This window comes from Lepus europaeus, chromosome 7 (genome assembly GCF_033115175.1).
Source record: "Lepus europaeus isolate LE1 chromosome 7, mLepTim1.pri, whole genome shotgun sequence".
Lineage (NCBI taxonomy): Eukaryota > Metazoa > Chordata > Mammalia > Lagomorpha > Leporidae > Lepus > Lepus europaeus.
In genome coordinates this window covers 55,474,868-55,491,907 of record NC_084833.1, presented here as the reverse complement: position 1 = coordinate 55,491,907, position 17,040 = coordinate 55,474,868, and the positions used below count along the sequence as shown (strand labels likewise).

The 17,040-nt window shown below is 41.9% G+C and overlaps 1 protein-coding gene and 1 non-coding gene across 2 annotated transcripts in view; one reads left to right on the top strand and one right to left on the bottom strand.

Moving 5' to 3' along the window:
• Positions 1 to 17,040, top strand: part of SWAP70 (switching B cell complex subunit SWAP70) — a 107,014-nt gene that overhangs the window by 12,586 nt on the left and 77,388 nt on the right. The window lies entirely within an intron of this gene.
• LOC133764950 (small nucleolar RNA SNORD48) lies at positions 12,428 to 12,490 on the bottom strand. Its single transcript, XR_009866517.1, has one exon. It is a non-coding gene; the product is annotated as a small nucleolar RNA SNORD48 (small nucleolar RNA).

Here is a 17,040-nt window from a genome sequence, read left to right as displayed (position 1 = left end):
CTCTACCTCCAATGGCTCTACTCCCAACCTGTGTGTACTGATGGTCCTCTTCCCCACTTAATGCTGTATAATTGTTCAAACCTGGTAAATGCCACTCTTAGGATCATTGGTTACTATCCTCACTCTGTCTTTTATGACCTTGTCTAAATATGATCAGAGTCGGCAAACTTGGAAGGCTTCCATAGCCTTGGCAACTCATGACGACAGCCTAGGGTGGTTACTGGCGCCATAAACTAGAGTGTCAATTTGTTGGGTCAACAACAGGAGCCACTGTGCAGTTGCTCCTCATGTGGGATCTCTGTCCTTAATGTGCTGTACATTGTGATTTAATGCTATAACTAGTACTCCAACAGTATGTTTCACTTTGTGTTTCTATGTGGGTGCAAACTGTTGAAATCTTTATACTAAATTGATCTTCTGTATATAAAGAGAATTGAAAATGAATCTTGATGTGAATGGAAGGGGAGAGGGGGCGGGAGAGGGGAGGGTTGTGGGTGGGAGGGAAGTTATGGGAGGGGGAAGCCATTGTAATCCATAAGCTGTACACTGGAAATTTATATTCATTAAATAAAAGTTAAAAAAAAAATGGAGTTGGGACTGGCTTTTGGGACAGTGGTTAGGTCGTTGCTTGGGGTACCCAAGTCTCATATTGGATTGCCTGGATTTGAGTCCTGGCTGCTCTGCTTCTAATCCAGCCTCCCGTTAATATGCACTCCGGGAGGCAGCAGATAATGGCTTAAGTACTTGAGTGCCTGCTTCCTTTGTGGGAGACCTAGATGGAGTTCTGGGCTCTTGGCTTCAGCCTGGCCCAACGCTGGCTGTTGCGGACATTTGGGGAGTGAATTAGTTGATAGAAGATTCTCTCTCTCTCTCTCTATCTTTCTCTCTCTGTCTCTGCCTTTCAAGTGGATGCAAATAAATAAACATTACAAAGGATTATTATTCTAATAATAGTCAATTATTACCTTTTTTTTAAAAAAAGATTAATTTGTTTATTTGAAAGGCAGAATTACAGGGTAGAGGTGGGGGGAGGGAGAGATAGAAAGCTTCCATTCACTGGTTCACTCCCTAAGTAGCTGCAATGGTTGGAGTTGCGCCAATCTGAAGCCAGGAGCCTGAGTACTTGGGCCATCTTCTGCTGCTTTCCCAGGTGCTTAGCAGGGAGTTAGATTGGAAGTGGAGCAGCTGGGACTCAAACTGGCACCCATATGCTTTACCTGCTACACCACAGCACTGGCCACATGGCAATCAATTATTTAAAAAAAAGCATTGTAAATGTTTCACCAAAATGAACAGTAAAGGCAACTCTCAATAAAGAAAATATAGACATTTAGGAATCTTAAAATGGTGGTAATGAATTTGGGTTGTTTCATTTTCATTCTTTACTTGCCAGAAACTTTTCAGTGAGATGACTTTGATTTAAAAAAATAAAATATGCGTAGACTTTACTGGCAATAACATGCAAACTGTGAGGGACTTTTTTTGGTGTTTGTCTCTTCATTTTAATACCCAGTGTGTGTCTGATCCTGTGACTCAGAGCTCTTAACCTTCCTGATCCCCAGTTTGTATTTCCTCTGGAGTCTCACCACAGTCCCAGAGGTACACGGTAACAAAGCTAGAGATGGAAGTGGCTTTCAGTGACCTTTTCCCACTTGCTCAGTTTGCCATCACTCACTCTCCCAACATGAGGGTTTTTTTTAATAGAACTTTAGTCTGCACTTCAGAACTGGGTGGAGTACTCTGAATTGTCTCTCCTTGGATGCTCTTCAGCATGTTCTTAGTTTCTTCCCATCACATTCCCCTGAGGGAGCGCTTTGCCTCAGCTTTCTTTATCTTCCCCAAGACTGCATTTCATAAAGCTATCTTTTCTGCTCTGCCTTCTACTTTATTTCCTTCTTCTCATTCCACCTTCACCTATCCACCCTTCCTCTCCTCTCTCTCTCTCTCTCTCTCTCTCTCTCTCTTTCTTAAAACTCAAAGCCTGCATCTACTTGAAATTGCAGCTGTCAGCAATTGAAGGAAAAGTGTTTAGGAGGAAATTTGTGTATACATATACATTAATTTTTTGTATATATATATTTATATAAAATTTACTTACATATTTTCATCAATCATATCAGGTCTATATATACATGAATTTCATACAAGAAGATCTTGTGATTTGGGAGAGACTTTTGTCTGCAGTTTTGGAAAAACTGATATTTTCATCTTAGGACTCTTAGGCGCTTTCTTTAACTTTATAACATTTGATTTGGACCACGATTTGGTGGTATATATGCACATGTGTACTGGTCAAAAGAAGTGATACCAGGAAGGATAAAGTTGTTCTGATTGTGTGGGCGATGTTGAAATGTGTGACGTTTCATTGGATAGGCAACTCTGGGAAGATGGGGTACTATCTGCTTGCCTGACAGCACATTCCCATCAGCTCTTTCACTTCAGAGGGTGAGGGATGTTCAGCTTGATGACTGTTTCACCAGAGTTGAGAGCAGTGGCTGGTGGACAGCTGACTCAAGTCTTTTTTTTTTTTGACAGATAGATTTAGACAGTGAGAGAGAGAGACAGAGAGAAAGGTCTTCCTTCTGTTGGTTCACCCCCTAAATGGCCGCCACGGCCGGAGCTACGCCGATCTGAAGCCAGGAGCCAGGTGCTTCTTCCTGGTCTCTCACATGGGTGCAGGTGTCCAAGCACTTGGGCCATTCTCCACTGCCCTCCTGGGCCACAGCAGAGAGCTGGACTGGAAGAGGAGCAACTAGGACTAGAACCCAGCGCCCATATGGGATGCCAGTGCCGCAGGCGGAGGATTAACCAAGTGAGCCACAGCGCTGGCCCCTGACTCAAGTCTTAGTGACTTTTCTTCAGTGATAATTTGAGAAATGCTGTGAGGTAACAGGATACCAAACTGTTAGTAGATCAGATGAGGTTGGAATTCTTAGGTCCTTTATTTGGGTGACATTGGAAAACTTCCTTTGCTTCTTGTATTTTAAGATTATCTGTTAAATGCAAATGAACAGACATATAACAACTTGAATTTATAGAGCTCACAGCCTTTATATGTGACAGCAGAAATTCTACTAGCCACTTATCTCCTGCCAAATGTTGATGTTGAAGAAAACTAATCTACAGGACATTAGATAAATTTGAAGGGTTTCAGTTTACTGAGTAATTTTTCTTAGGTACTCTGCAGAAGAAAAAGAATGTAATGTTGTTTCTTACCGTGTGGAGTGTATGGTTTCATTAGGAAGATTATACATGGGTGGGCATTTGGCCTGAGCATTATGACCCTAGTTAAGATGCCTGCATCTTATTGGAGTACTTTGATTTGACATCCATCTCCAGTTCCTAGCCTAAGTTTCCCTCTAATGTGAATACTGAGATGCAGTGGTGGTGGTTCAAATAATTGGGTTCTCGCCTGCCACATGGGAGACCTGGATTGAGTTTCTAGCTCCTGGCTTTGGCCTCAGCCTGGCCCCACCCACTCTGGACATTTGGGGAGTGAGCCATCAAATGGGAGCTTTCTCTCTATCCATTTACCCCTCTGCTTCTCAACTAACTAACTAAATAATTTAAAAAATCAAATTAATAAATTTTTAATATGCACTGGATTTCAAATACTTAGTGCCAAAAATGTAAAATATCTCTTTAATAATTTAAAAAATTGATTGCATGTTGAATGATAATATTTTAGATATATTATTAAAATTAATTTCACCTTTTTCCTTTTACATTTTTTAATGTGGCTTAAAAATCCTAAATTCTTGAAAATGAATCTTGATGTGAATGGAAGGGGAGAGGGAGCAGGAAAGGGGAGGGTTGCGGGTGGGAGGGAAGTTGGTGGGGGGGAAGCCATTGTAATCCATAAGCTGTACTTTGGAAATTTATATTCATTAAATAAAAGTTTAAAAAAATCCTAAATTCTATATATGTTTTGCATTATGTTTATATCAGACAGCTGCTATAGAAATTCAAAGGAAATAGAGAAAAGGATGCGGACAGTTATAGACAAGGCAGGTTCCTTGGAAGAGATAGAACTTCAGCTGTTTCTTAATAGAATGGGACAGAGCTTGTCCAGTATGCGTTTAATCACAGAAAAGTATCAGATATCACGGTGACATTGTATATAAGAGAGCCTAAACTTCAAAGATTTGTGAGTAGTAAGGAAATACTCTGGAGTAGAATGTTATTTTGAGACAGAAGGAAAATCAGGATTTAAAGAGAAATGTCTTTGATTGTTCTTGTATAGAATAGATGGTTAATACATATTTGTTCATTAAGTGTTAGAAAGACTAGCTCAGAATTGATTGTAAAAAGGGGGGAAGTCATTATTAAGTTTTTAGGTAAATATATGACATAGGTGTGTGTGTGTGTGTGTGTGTGTTTAAAGATTTTATTTATTTGAGAGAGTTACAGACAGAGTTAGAGACAGAAAGGTCCTCCATCCACTGGTTCACTCCCCAAATGACCGCAACTGCCAGAGCTGGGCTGATCCAAAGCCAGGAGTGAGGAGCCTCCTCCAGGTCTACCATGTGGATACAGGGGCCCAAGCACTTCGGCTGTCTTCTGTTTCCCCAGGGGATAGTACAGAGCTAGATCGGAAGAGGAGCAGCTGGGACACGAACCGGTGCCCATATGGGATGCCGACACTGCAGGGGGAGGCTTAGCCTACTCTGCCATAGTGCTGGACCCAGTAGATGTGTTTATAAGGCTATTGTGATGCTGTTTATTTACGATTATCCAAGTGGTTTGATGATTAGAATTGAGAGGTTGGAGATAGAGATCAGTTAGGGGGCTTGTATGAAATCTAGGTAATTTGGTGAGTCCTAAACAGGGATGGTGGCAGTGAGAATGGCGTTAGTCCATTTTCTGTTGCTAATAACACACTACTATAACCTGAGTAAGTTATAAATGAAAGACATTTATTTATTTATTTTTAAAGATTTATTTATTTGAAAGAGTTACACAGAGAGAGGGGGAGAGGCAGAGAGAGAGAGAGAGAGAGAGAGAGAGAGAGAGGTTTTCTATCTGCTGGTTCACTCACCAATTGGCCGCAATGGCTGGAGCTGCGCCGATCTGAAGCCAGGAGCTTTTCCTGGATCTCCCACATGGGTGCAGGGGCCTAAGGACTTGGGCCATCTTCTACTGCTTTCCCAGGCCATAGCAGAGAGCTGAATGGGAAGTGGAGCAGCTGGGAATTGAACTGGCACACATATGGGATGCCAGCACTGCAGGCAGTGGCTTTACCCACTACATCACAGCACTGGCCCCAAGACATTTATTTTGGTTCACAGTTCCAGTTCAAGGTTCAGGGGGCCGGCGCCGTGGCTCAATAGGCTAATCCTCCACCTGTGGCGCCAGCACCCCAGGTTCTAGTCCTGGTTGGGGCACCGGATTCTGTCCCGGTTGTTCCTCTTCCAGTCCAGCTCTCTGCTGTGGCCCGGGAGTGCAGTAGAGGATGGCCCAAGTGCTTGGGCCCTGCACCTGCAAGGGATACCAGGAGGAAGCACCTGGCTCCTGCCTTCGGATCAGCATGGTGCGCCGGCTGCAGCAGCCATTGTTGGGTGAACAAAGGGTAAAGGAAGACCTTTCTCTCTGTCTCTCTCTCTCACTGTCCATTCTGCCTGTCAAAAAAAAAAAAAAAGGTTCAGGGGGCCCATCTGGTGATGGCCTTCAAGGTAAGGGATACATGTTGAGAGTCAGAGTATCTGTATGTATTTATATCCTGTGATCTCTCATTCTGTTCTATATAGTCTACTTGATTAAATCATGAAACGTCACACTGATGACCTTATCTAATTTTTTTTTTATTTAAAGTTTTTTTTTTTTTTATTGATTTGAAAGGTAGAGAGAGAGAGAGAGTCTTCTATCTGCAGGTTCACTCCAAAAATGGTTGCAACGGTCAGGGCTGGGTCAGGCCAAAGCCAGGAGCCTAGAACTTCTTCTGGGTCTCCCACATGGGTGCAGGGGCCCAAGGACTGCTGCTTTCCTAGGAGCATTAGCAGGGAGCTGGTTGGGAAATAGAGCAGCTGAGTCTTAGACAGCCATCCATATGGTTGTAGGTGGAGGCTTAACCTACTATGCCACAACACTGCCCCCCCCCCCCATCTAATTCTAATGATTTCCCAAAAACCCCACCTCTAAACACCCTCTTAATACTGTGTGGTGGGGATTAAACCCAATATGAATTTCAGAGGGTACAGACTATATTCATACCATGGCAGGATTTGGAACAGGTATGTTCTCTACCTTTATGGAGTTGTATTTGTGAGTGATATAGACAAGCAGACAGGCAATTCAAATATAGTGAGATAAGGAAAGTTTTACAAAACAGGGAACACAGAGGATGGGAACCTACCTACCTATTCTGGGGTGAGGATTGGAGGAGTTATGTTGGAGAAGGCCTTCCAGAGGAAGAGACATTTGTCACTAACTTAAAAAGATGTGAGAATTTTCTTTAAGATTTATTTATGAATTTGAGAGGCAGAGTTACACACACACACACACACAAACACATACACAGAGAAAGAGAGAGAGAATCTTCTATCCACTGGTTCACTCCCCAAATGGCCACAATGGCCAATTCAAAGCCAGAAGCTAGGAGCTTCTTCCAGGTCTCCCATGTGGGTGCAGGGGCCCAAGGACTTGAGCCATCTTCTGCTGCTTTCCTTGGAGCATTAGCAGGGAGCTGGATTGGAAGTGGAGCAGTGGGACCCTAACCAGCACCCATATGGGATGCCAATGCTGTGGATGGTGGTATCACCCACTACTCCACAACAATGTTTCCAAAAGATATGTGAAATTTTTCTATTAGAACACCGTGATTGAAGATTTGGGGAGGCTGGTGCTGTTGCATAGTGGGCTAAGCCTCTGCTTGTGAAGCCAGCATTCCATATGGGTGTTGGTTCTAGTCCTTGCTGCTCCACTTCCTATTCAGCTCTCTGCTATGGCCTGGGAAAGCAGCAGAGGATGGCCCAAGTGCTTGGGCCCTTGCACCCACGTGGGAGACCTGGAAGAAGTTCCCGGCTCTTGGCATCAGATCGGCTCAGCTCCGGCTGTTGTGGCCATCTGGAGAGTGAACCAGTGGATGGAAGACCTTTCTCTCTGTTTTTCCCTCTCTCTGTCTGTAACTCTACCTCTCAAATAAATAAATAAAATCTGAAAAAAGAAGAATATTGAAAATTCTTTTTAAAAAAGATGTGTCTTTATTTGAAATTCAGAGTTATGGAGGAGGCAGGAGCAGAGGTAGAGAGAGAAGTCTCCCATCTGCTGGTTCACTCCCCCAATGGCCACAGTGGCTGGAGCTGGGCCGATCCAAAGCCAGGAGCCAGGAGCTTCTTCCAGGTTTCCCACGCAAGTGCAGGGCCCCAGGGACTTGGACCATCTGGTACTGCTTTCCTAGGCAATAGCAGAGAACTGGATCAGAAGTGGAGCAGCTGGGACTCAAACCGGTGCCCATATGGGATGCCAACACTGCAGGCAATGGCTTTACTGACTATGCCACAGTGCTGGCCTCAGAATATTGAAAATTCTCAAATGTAACTAATTTAACAAACATTTATGGAATGACTCTATTAGGTTTTGGTATTGCATAGATAGATAATATAGACCTTCTTTTTAAGGAAGTTACAGAGTAGAGAGATTGATAGAGGTGCTTTTTGTAGTTAAGTCTTCTCACAAATGGTTTGTCATCCTGAAGACATTTGTTTGCCCTATTTTTTAGTGCAAAATTGAAATCTAAGAAGGACATCTCAGATTTGGGGATTTTTTGCCCACTCATGTGATTTCTTTAAGAGGCATGGCGAAGTGTATTTCTTTGTGGATGATTCATATGAGTTAATCTCATCAACTTTATAGTTCTACGATGATGCCTTCATACTTTGTAATCTTTATTTTTTTTAAGATTTATTTATTTTATTCAAAAGGCAGAGTTGGGGAGAGAGAGAGAGAGAGAGAAAGAAAGAATATCTTCTATCCACTAATTGATTTATTAAAAGCCAGGAGCCAGGAGCTTCATCCAGGTCTTCCACGTGAGTGCAGGGGCCCGTGGACTTGGGCCATCCTCTGCTGCTTACCTAAGCATGTTAGTAGGGAGCTGGATCGGAAGTGGAGAAGCTGGGACTTGAACTGGTGCCCAAATGGGACGCCAGTGCTGCAGACAGTGGTTTAACATGCTGCGCCATAGCACTGGCCCCATTTTGTAATCTTTTAAAGAAAGTTCTATTTATTTGAAAGTCAGAGTGACAGAGAGAGAGAGAGAGAGAGAGAGAGAGAGAGAGAGAGAAACGCAAATGAGATCTATCCAACTGGTTTATTCCCTGAGTGCCTCCAGTAGCTGGGGCTGGGCCAGGCTGAAGCCAGGAGCCAGGAACACCATCCAGGTCTCTGGTGTGGGTGACAAGAACCCAAGTACCTAAGCCATCAGCTACTGCCTCCAAGGTACATTAGCAGAAAGCTGTATTGGAAGTGGAGATGACTCAATCCAAGGCACTTGGATATAAAATAGGATGTGAGTGTCTCAAGTGGTGTCTCATGTTCCACAATGCTCTCCCCATATTTTTTAATCTTTTAAATTTTTAAAAAGATTTATTTATTTATTTGAAAGGCAGAGTTTTACAGAGAGAGAAGGAGAGGCAGAGAGAGAGAGAGGTCTTCCATCCGATGGTTCACTCCCCAAATGGCCGCAACAGCCGGAGCTGCGCCTGATCCAAAGCCAGGAGTCAGGAGCTTCTTCCGGGTCTCCCACACAGGTTCAGGGGCCCAAGGACTTGGGCCATCTTCTACTGCTTTTCCAGGCCATAGCAGAGAGTTGGATCGGAAGTGGAGCAGCCGGGATGCAAACCAGTGCCCATATGGGATGCTAGCGCTTCAGGCCAGGGCATTAACCCACTGCGCCACAGTGCTGGCCCCTAGTCTTTTAAATTTTTAAAAATCTATTTATTTATTTGAAAGGCAGAGAGAGAGAGAGAGAGAGGGAGAGGGAGAGATGGATTGTCCATACAAATATTCAAATGCTGTAATATTTGAGCCTGTGCCAGGCTGAAGCTTGGGAACTCAATCTAGGTCTCCCACACTCCCACGTGGGTGGCAGAGACCCAACTATACACTACATGTTTTGTACTTTTGTTGGTGCTCTCTAAGGACTCTTATCTTAGTCTATTCATGCTTCTATAATAAGATACAATAGACTGGGTAATTTATGAACAGTGGAAATTTATGTCTCATAGCTCTGGAGGGCAGGAATTCCAAGATCAAGTTCCTGGCAGCTTCAGTGTCTGATGAGGGCTTGCTGTCTGTTTCCAAGATGGTGCCTTGTTGCTGTATCCTTATATAACAGAAGAGCAGAAGGGACTAAGGCTCCCTTTAACCACTTTTTAGGGTCACTGTTCTCATTCATGGGTGCTCTGCCTTAATGACATGCCCTACCACTTAATAATTTCAATATATGAATTTTGGAGGACACATTCAGACCACTGCAAACCTGAGCCTATTTAAGTTTTGATTTCCTATAAATATAAAAGCTTTAGGTTTTCTGAATATAAAGATAATACATAGAATATTCAAATAATATATTAAGGTATAAAGGTAAAGGTAAAATACCCAAAATTCCATCACCAAAGACAGATACAGTTAACTTTTCAGTAAATATTTTTCTCCTCTTTCTCCCTTTCCAACATGCATGTACATGTGTAGGCAAACATGCAAAAATGCATATGCACACATGCAGAAACACACATATCTTTTTATATAAACAGAATCTTGTTTCAAATGTTTTTTTCTTTTTATTTATTAGGCAGGCAGAGTTAGACAGTGAGAGAGAGAGAGACAGAGAGAAAGGTCTTCCTTCCGTTGGTTCACCTCCCAAATGGCTGCTACGGCCGGCGCACCGTGCCAATCCAAAGCTAGGAGCCAGGTGCTTCTTCCTGGTCTCCCATGTGGGTGCAGGGGCCCAAGCACTTGGGCCATCCTCCACTGCCCTCCCAGGCCACAGCAGAGAGCTGGACTGGAAGAGGAGCAACTGGGACTAGAACCCGGCACCCATATGGGATGCTGGCACCGCAGGCGGTGGATTAAAATCACTGAGAGCTATTTTGCTGTGTTAATGTACCGTGCTTTATATAACTATTATTCATAGATATTTGAGATGTTTTAATGTTTTCAGCCAGGGATGATGCTAAGCATTCTGTAGTGCATAGGATATCTCTCCCATCCTCCAAACAAAATAATTATTCATCCCAAAATGTCTGTAGTGTTAAGGTTGAGAAAACCTGCTTTGTACCTTTTCCAGTTGTTGGATATTATCAATCTTTACTCCACTATATCTGCAGAAATACCAGGAGTGGCTATCCAGGCAAAAAACTAATAGTTCTTTTAATTTTCATTTTTTGATTGCTAATAAGGTTAAACATCTTTATTAGTCATTAGTTTCTTTTGTGAATTTTTTGTATTTTTCTTATTAATTTACTTCTTGTTTAGTTAAAAGAGTGATTTGAATACTGGCGCTGTTAGCCTTTGTGTTTGTTTATAATTTTCTTTGCTTTTTCAAAGCGTGCTCTCTGTCTTTCTCTCTCTCTCTCTCTCTCTCTCTCTCTCTCTCTCTCTCTCTCTCTCACACACACGCACACACACGCACACACACAGATTTATTTATTTGTATGGGGTACAGTAAGTAAGCTTTTTTTGGGCTGGATTTGTATTGATGGACCAGAGGGTAGGGTAAAGTAAGGTTAGAAAGGTAAGGTGGACTGGCTTTGGGAGTGACCTAAATATGGAGCTGAGGTACTTCTTTGGCTTTTATTTCTGTAGGCTTATGATGATGATAAGCAGCACTTGGTAAACGTATCTAAAGTGGTAATTGATTGGTCTCAAGGATTGAGAGAGGGAGATGTCAAGTAAGATTTTTTGAGACTAAATAGAATAACGACAATTTAAAAGGAAGCAAGCAAGATGTAAGCAGTGACAAGCAGGACTGAAGGATGTTGGCAGGAAGGGAAAATGACTCCATGTGGTAAGGGGCAGGACTTTTGTAGACAATGCTTTTAAGGCAGGGCATAGCAGTGGTAGGAAATGGGTCATTCTGGCTCATTGTTAGAAAGAATTTTTCTGGTAAATTGCCATTAGCTTGAAATTTTATAGATCAGATAGGAATTTTCATGCTTTAAAAAAAGATTGCCCATTATGAATTATAAAATTCTGTGATTGTGTTGGTTCAGATAAGTCTGTCAAAAGAGTCCCCCTACACTTTTCAGCGTGGAGTCGTGCCCATTACGCACATCCTGTAAAGGGAAACTGTGTGCGACTAAGGCCATGATTCAAAGAACCTCTTCAAATTTCTGCATGTTTCAGAGGGAGGAGATGAACATTACGCACTCACGTGTTTTAAAACACTGCTTAGTTGTTCACCATCTTGATTTCATTTTTGTGATGGCTGGAGCAAAATGCTTAAAAAAGGTAACTGTCAAACCACCGAACAGGAATAGACCACAGGAGCAGGGCTTGTGCAGTTAGTCATCTCTTGTCAGCAGAGGCCCTGTAGGGGCAATACCAGACAAACACATGGAGAGATGAGTCTCTGCCAGGAGCATGAATCTTTTATTGTAGTAACAATAGTTTATTCTTCAAATCAGAGGAATGAGAGCAAAGTTGCTTAGCAATCATGTGGGTGCTAAAAGAATGGCCTTTGGAGGAGCAGGCATTTGAAGTGGGATAAATTCAGCTTTTTCTGGAAACTTGCAAACACCCTGATTAGAGTGATTCAGGGGCAGTCCTCTTACAAATCAGGAATTTGTAGTCCTCTTTCTTTCTGATTGCCTTTGTTTTGATCTGCTTTTCATCTTGGGCTTCCTCATGTGGGGGGGAGGAGGGAGCTATGTCTCAGAAAAATTTCCCCCAAAGGGAAGTGCTGAGGGATGAGGGCTCCAGGGAGAGACTGGTCCCAGATTTCTAAGTGGTTCTTTGCTGCCAGTTATTCTGCCGAATGCCAGTCATCTTGTTAGGCCCTGGGGAACTGGTTGCATGCATGTCCAGAGTCATCTTTGCATAGGCAGGGCTGTCTGTTCTTCCAGAAACAGAGAGGGAGTGGGGAGCAGTGTGGAGATGACACAAAGTGAAAGGCTTGAGTTCTACACAGAAAACTGTGATTATCTGTGTTCCCTAGTTTAACCTCTTCATCTGTAAAATGCCAATAATATCTACTCTCCCAGTAGAGAGATCCAGACAGATTAATGGATGGTATGGATGCGCTGTACAAAGCATAAGTTTTAGAAATATTTTGAAAATTGTTACTCTGTTTGTTGTTATTTTATGACAAAGCCGAACTTCTGATCTAAATTACAATTCTTTTTGCTGAATTCATGAAATGAGTTTGGGTTGACAGTTCATGGGCAGGCTCCTTGTCTCCCAATTTTTATTATTATTTATTTATTTTTTTTATGGTCAGCATGCTGCAGTGATGGTGTCAGTGAGACACTCAGAGCCACCTAGAGTTATCTTCACCTTGTCCCCAAATTTTAGAGACAAGTGTGGCTCCTCATTTTATAGTAAGGATTCTGAGACCAGAACTAGAGCTCAAGGGCATTGTTGCTATAATGTGCTGCATTGCTTCCGTAACAATTTGTTTGACTAAGTAAAAATGGTTAAGAAAATTATCACTGAATTTGGCTATCTCCTTGTTTAACAAGAATGCTGTTTAATTATCCAAGGCTGAAATCTAGAGTTCAACTCTAAATCTTCTTCAGCAGAATCACAGTAAGCAGTTATACCAAAGAGCATTGTTGTTGACTTTAGAGAACTGAAAACTCAGTGTTCCCTATTACTAGAGAGTGTTGGACCAGGAATTACAAAACCCGAGTCCTGCTCTCGGTTCTGCGTAGTAACCTTAGTTTAAAAAAAAAAAAATGATCTCTTTAAGCTAGTAGTTGCCTTTCTTTTCTTTTCTTTTCTCTTCTCTTCTTTTCTTTTCTTTTCTTTTCTCTCTCCTTCCTTCCTTCCTTCCTTCCTTCCTTCCTTCCTTCCTTCCTTCCTTCCTTCCTTCCTTTCTTTCCTTCTTCTCCTCCCCTCCCCTGCCCTCTCCTCCTCTCCTCTCTTCTCCTCTCTTTGCATGCAAATGGGAACCGGCATTATTTAACAGTGAGGGAATAAACATACATCCCTGCATGAGTGAGGGCTGCCCCCACACAGAGAAATAACCATCATGAGTGGGCCACAGAGTTGCCGCTGCATGAGAGAGAAAGAAAAATTGAGAAGTGTTCCTATAAGTCTGAGTGGGACAAGCCTGCCCTAGACTGGTCTGTGCAGAGAGTACCTGCCATTTTTAAGATGGGAAGAATGACAATGTAGCATCCAAACCCCTGCCGGGACTTTACTTGGAGGATCTTCGAAACCCAAAGGCAGAGAACAGAGTGGCTTAAGGGAGATGGCTGTTTTCTTTTGGTTCCCTGAGGACTCTGCATTAATCAACTACCGTTCTCATGTTACCCCATCTTGAAAGTCTTCCAGTTGCCTCTATGCCTATCTGAAAGCTGTCCTTTAAGCCTTAGCTTACATTTCACTTCCTCCATGAAGTCACCGTAGCACACACTATTTTTCCTTTGTTGCACTCATTTGTGGGCCTTTCATCTCACTCATCTGTTAATCTTGGTATGTTGCTGTGGAATATGTCTAACTTTTACACCTCATCTCTAGGGAGTAGGTTAATGTAAACAAAATTACAGACCATGAAGATAAGTAGATTAAGCTATGTGATCTTAGGCTGGCCCTATAAAGATATATGTTACAAGTATTTACTTTTTAAGAATAATACATTTTTGAATAGGTAGATTTTTCCTTCCAAAACTTAATAGGAAAAAGAGATACAGTGTAGTCTTTTTACCCTTGGTTTTGCATCAAACCTGTCTCCCTCTCAGTTACTAGTTTCTTGTATATCTCTCCAGAATTTCTTATTTTTTCCTCTAGCACAAAAATAGCATACTATACATAGTATTAGATACTTTTTTTGTTTACTTAATTTGTCTTGGAGATCTTTTCATATCGGTATCGCTTCCTCATGGTTTTCAATATTCTATGAAGGTACCATAATTTAACCAGTGGTTGGGAATTTTTGCTTGGGTAAAGTCCCAAAATTCTGAGTGACCTTTGAGCCTGATTGGAGAAATATGCTCTTAATTTCTATACAACATGTGTTTTCATAGTATTTTACAATTTTAAAGCACTTCATATTTTTGAAATTGTCTTTAAAAAGCCTTTTTGTTGACTGTATTGATTTTACCTATTAAATAGAGAATAGAGATACCTATTTAGAATTTTGCTGACTGTAGTGTAAGATTCTTAAAAAAAATTCACACCGTGCTTTTTTTCATGTGCGCTACTGGCAAATACAGGATTTGCTTGAGAAACACAGCCTGCTTTGTAGGGGTTGATAAAAGTCTTCATTACTGCATTTATAGCCATTTGTGAATTTACTTCCTTTACTTTACTTCCTTAAAACCAGTAGAGCATGTAGAAAAGGATCTGCACATAAATGAAGCTTTGAGAAACAAAGCACATTTAGAAAAAGATATGTAAATGTTCTTTTTATAAACATTTTTAATCTTAAAAACATCCTAACTGTAATATATGTGTACAGAAAAAGTGAATTTTTAGTGGAATTGAGAGTGCTTTTTGCTCCTTAAGTAGTTAACTATTTAGAGTTGAGAAAACTAGGGATTTTTTTTTTTTTTCAGGAATTGTGTGATCTTTACTCCATGACAATCTCCAGCTTAACACAGATGTATCTTTACATGGGATGGTAAACTGTACAAAGGACTGTTTCTGGTAAAATCTGATCAAAACACTGATTTCCCCCCATCCCATAGGAGACATAATGGAAGTATAAGGGCATGGCAGAGTAGAAAAGCCCTGGGCTGCTGTGGCCTGTACACTCTCTGGTCTCCCACGTGGGTCTTGTTCAGGACCCACAGCCTGCTGTTGTGTTGAGGCCTGAGGTTGGCATCTCCCACTGCCTGTGCACAGGAGGCTGCCAACAAAAGTAGGGAATATTTTAACTGGGGTTCAACTAGGAAGATTAAGAATCTCTGTTAAAGAAAGTATAGCTGTAGCTATGGAATTTGACCTGTTCAGAATGCATAGATGAAATGAGAGGGACTTGAGTTTTAGGCTTTAATTTTTTTTTTTTTCCTATAAGTTTTTTTTTTTTTTTTTTTTTTTTTTTTTTTTTTTTGACAGGCAGAGTGGATAGTGAGAGAGAGAGACAGAGAGACAGGTCTTCCTTTTTGCCATTGGTTCACCCTCCAATGGCCGCTGTGGCCGGCGCATCTCGCTGATCCAAAGCCAGGACCCAGGTGCTCCTGGCTCCCATGCGGGTGCAGGGCCCAAGGACTTGGGCCATCCTCCACTGCCTTCCCGGGCCACAGCAGAGAGCTGGCCTGGAAGAGGGGCAACCGGGATAGAATCCGGCGCCCCAACCGGGACTAGAACCCGGTGTGCCAGCGCCGCAAGGTGGAGGATTAGCCTGTTAAGCCACGGCACCAGCCAAGGCTTTAATTTTAATTTAATGTACAACAAGATTAGTACTGAGAAATAGCTCAAACTGGTAATACAACTATCTGGGTGTTGAATAATAACTCCGGTTATTGTTAGAGCAGTGGCCCTTTACAAGGGCTCTTCAAAAGTTTTGTGAAAGATGTGTTATGAAAAACTATGCCTTCAACCCAGCCATCGCACTCCTTGGAATTTACCCAAAGGAAATTAAATTGGCAAACAAAAAAGCCATCTGCACATTAATGTTCATTGCAGCTCAATTCACAATAGCTAAGACCCGGAACCAACCCAAATGCTCATCAACAGTAGACTGGATAAAGAAATTATAGGACATGTACTCTATAGAATACTATACAGCGGTCAAAAACAATGAAACCCGGTCATTTGCAACAAGATGGAGCAATCTGGAAAACATCATGCTGAGTGAATTAAGCCAGTCCCAAAGAGACAAATACCATTTGTTTTCCCTGATCGGTGACAACTAACTGAGCACCAAAGGGAAACCTGTGGAAGTGAAATGGAAACTATGAGAAATAGTGACTTGATCAGCTCTTGTGCTGACTGTTGATGTACAATGTAATACTTTATCCATTTTAATATTTTTTTTGTTCTAGTACTAGTGGTTGAAATCTGTAATTAACACACAATTATTCTTAGGTGTTTAAATCTTAACTGAAAAGTGATCCCGGTTAAATAGAAGAATGAGAAAAAGGGAGGAGATGTACAATTGGGGACATGCTCAATCTGACTTGCCCCAAATGATGGAGTTAGAAACGTGGCAGGGGATTCCAATACAATCCCATCAAGGTAGCATGTACCAATGCCATCTCACTAGTCCAGGTGATCAATTTCAGTTCACAATTGATCACACTGATAGATCTAAGAGTCAAAGGGATCACACAAACAAGACTAATGTCTGCTAATACTAACTGATAAAACCAAAAAAGGGAGAGAAGGATCCAACATGGGAAGGGGGAGACACAGCAGACTCATAGAATGGCAGATGTCCTAAATAGCACTCTGGCCTCAGAATCAGCCCTTAAGGCATTTGGGTCTGGCTGAAGAGCCTATGAGAGTATTTTAGGCATGGAAAGCCAAGACACTCTGGAAAAAAAAAGAAGAAGAAGAAGACGACGACGACCTAAATGAAGGATCTCAGCGAGTGTGATCTCAGTGGAAAGAACGGGGCCATCAAGGTAGGAGGTACCTTTCTCTGAAGGGAGGCGAGAACTTCCACTTTGACTATGACCCTGTCAGAATAAGATCGAAGTCGGCGAACCCTAAAGGCTTCCATAGCCTTGGCAACTCATGACTAGAGCCTAGGGAGATTACTGACGCCATAAACAAGAGTGTTAAATTGTTAAATCAACATCAAGAGTCACTGTGTACTTACGTCCCATGTGGGATCTGTCCTTAATGGGTTGTCCAATGTGAAGTAATGATATAGCTAGTACTGAAACAGTATTTTTACACTTTGGTGTTAAATTGGAAATTACATAGAAAATTAAT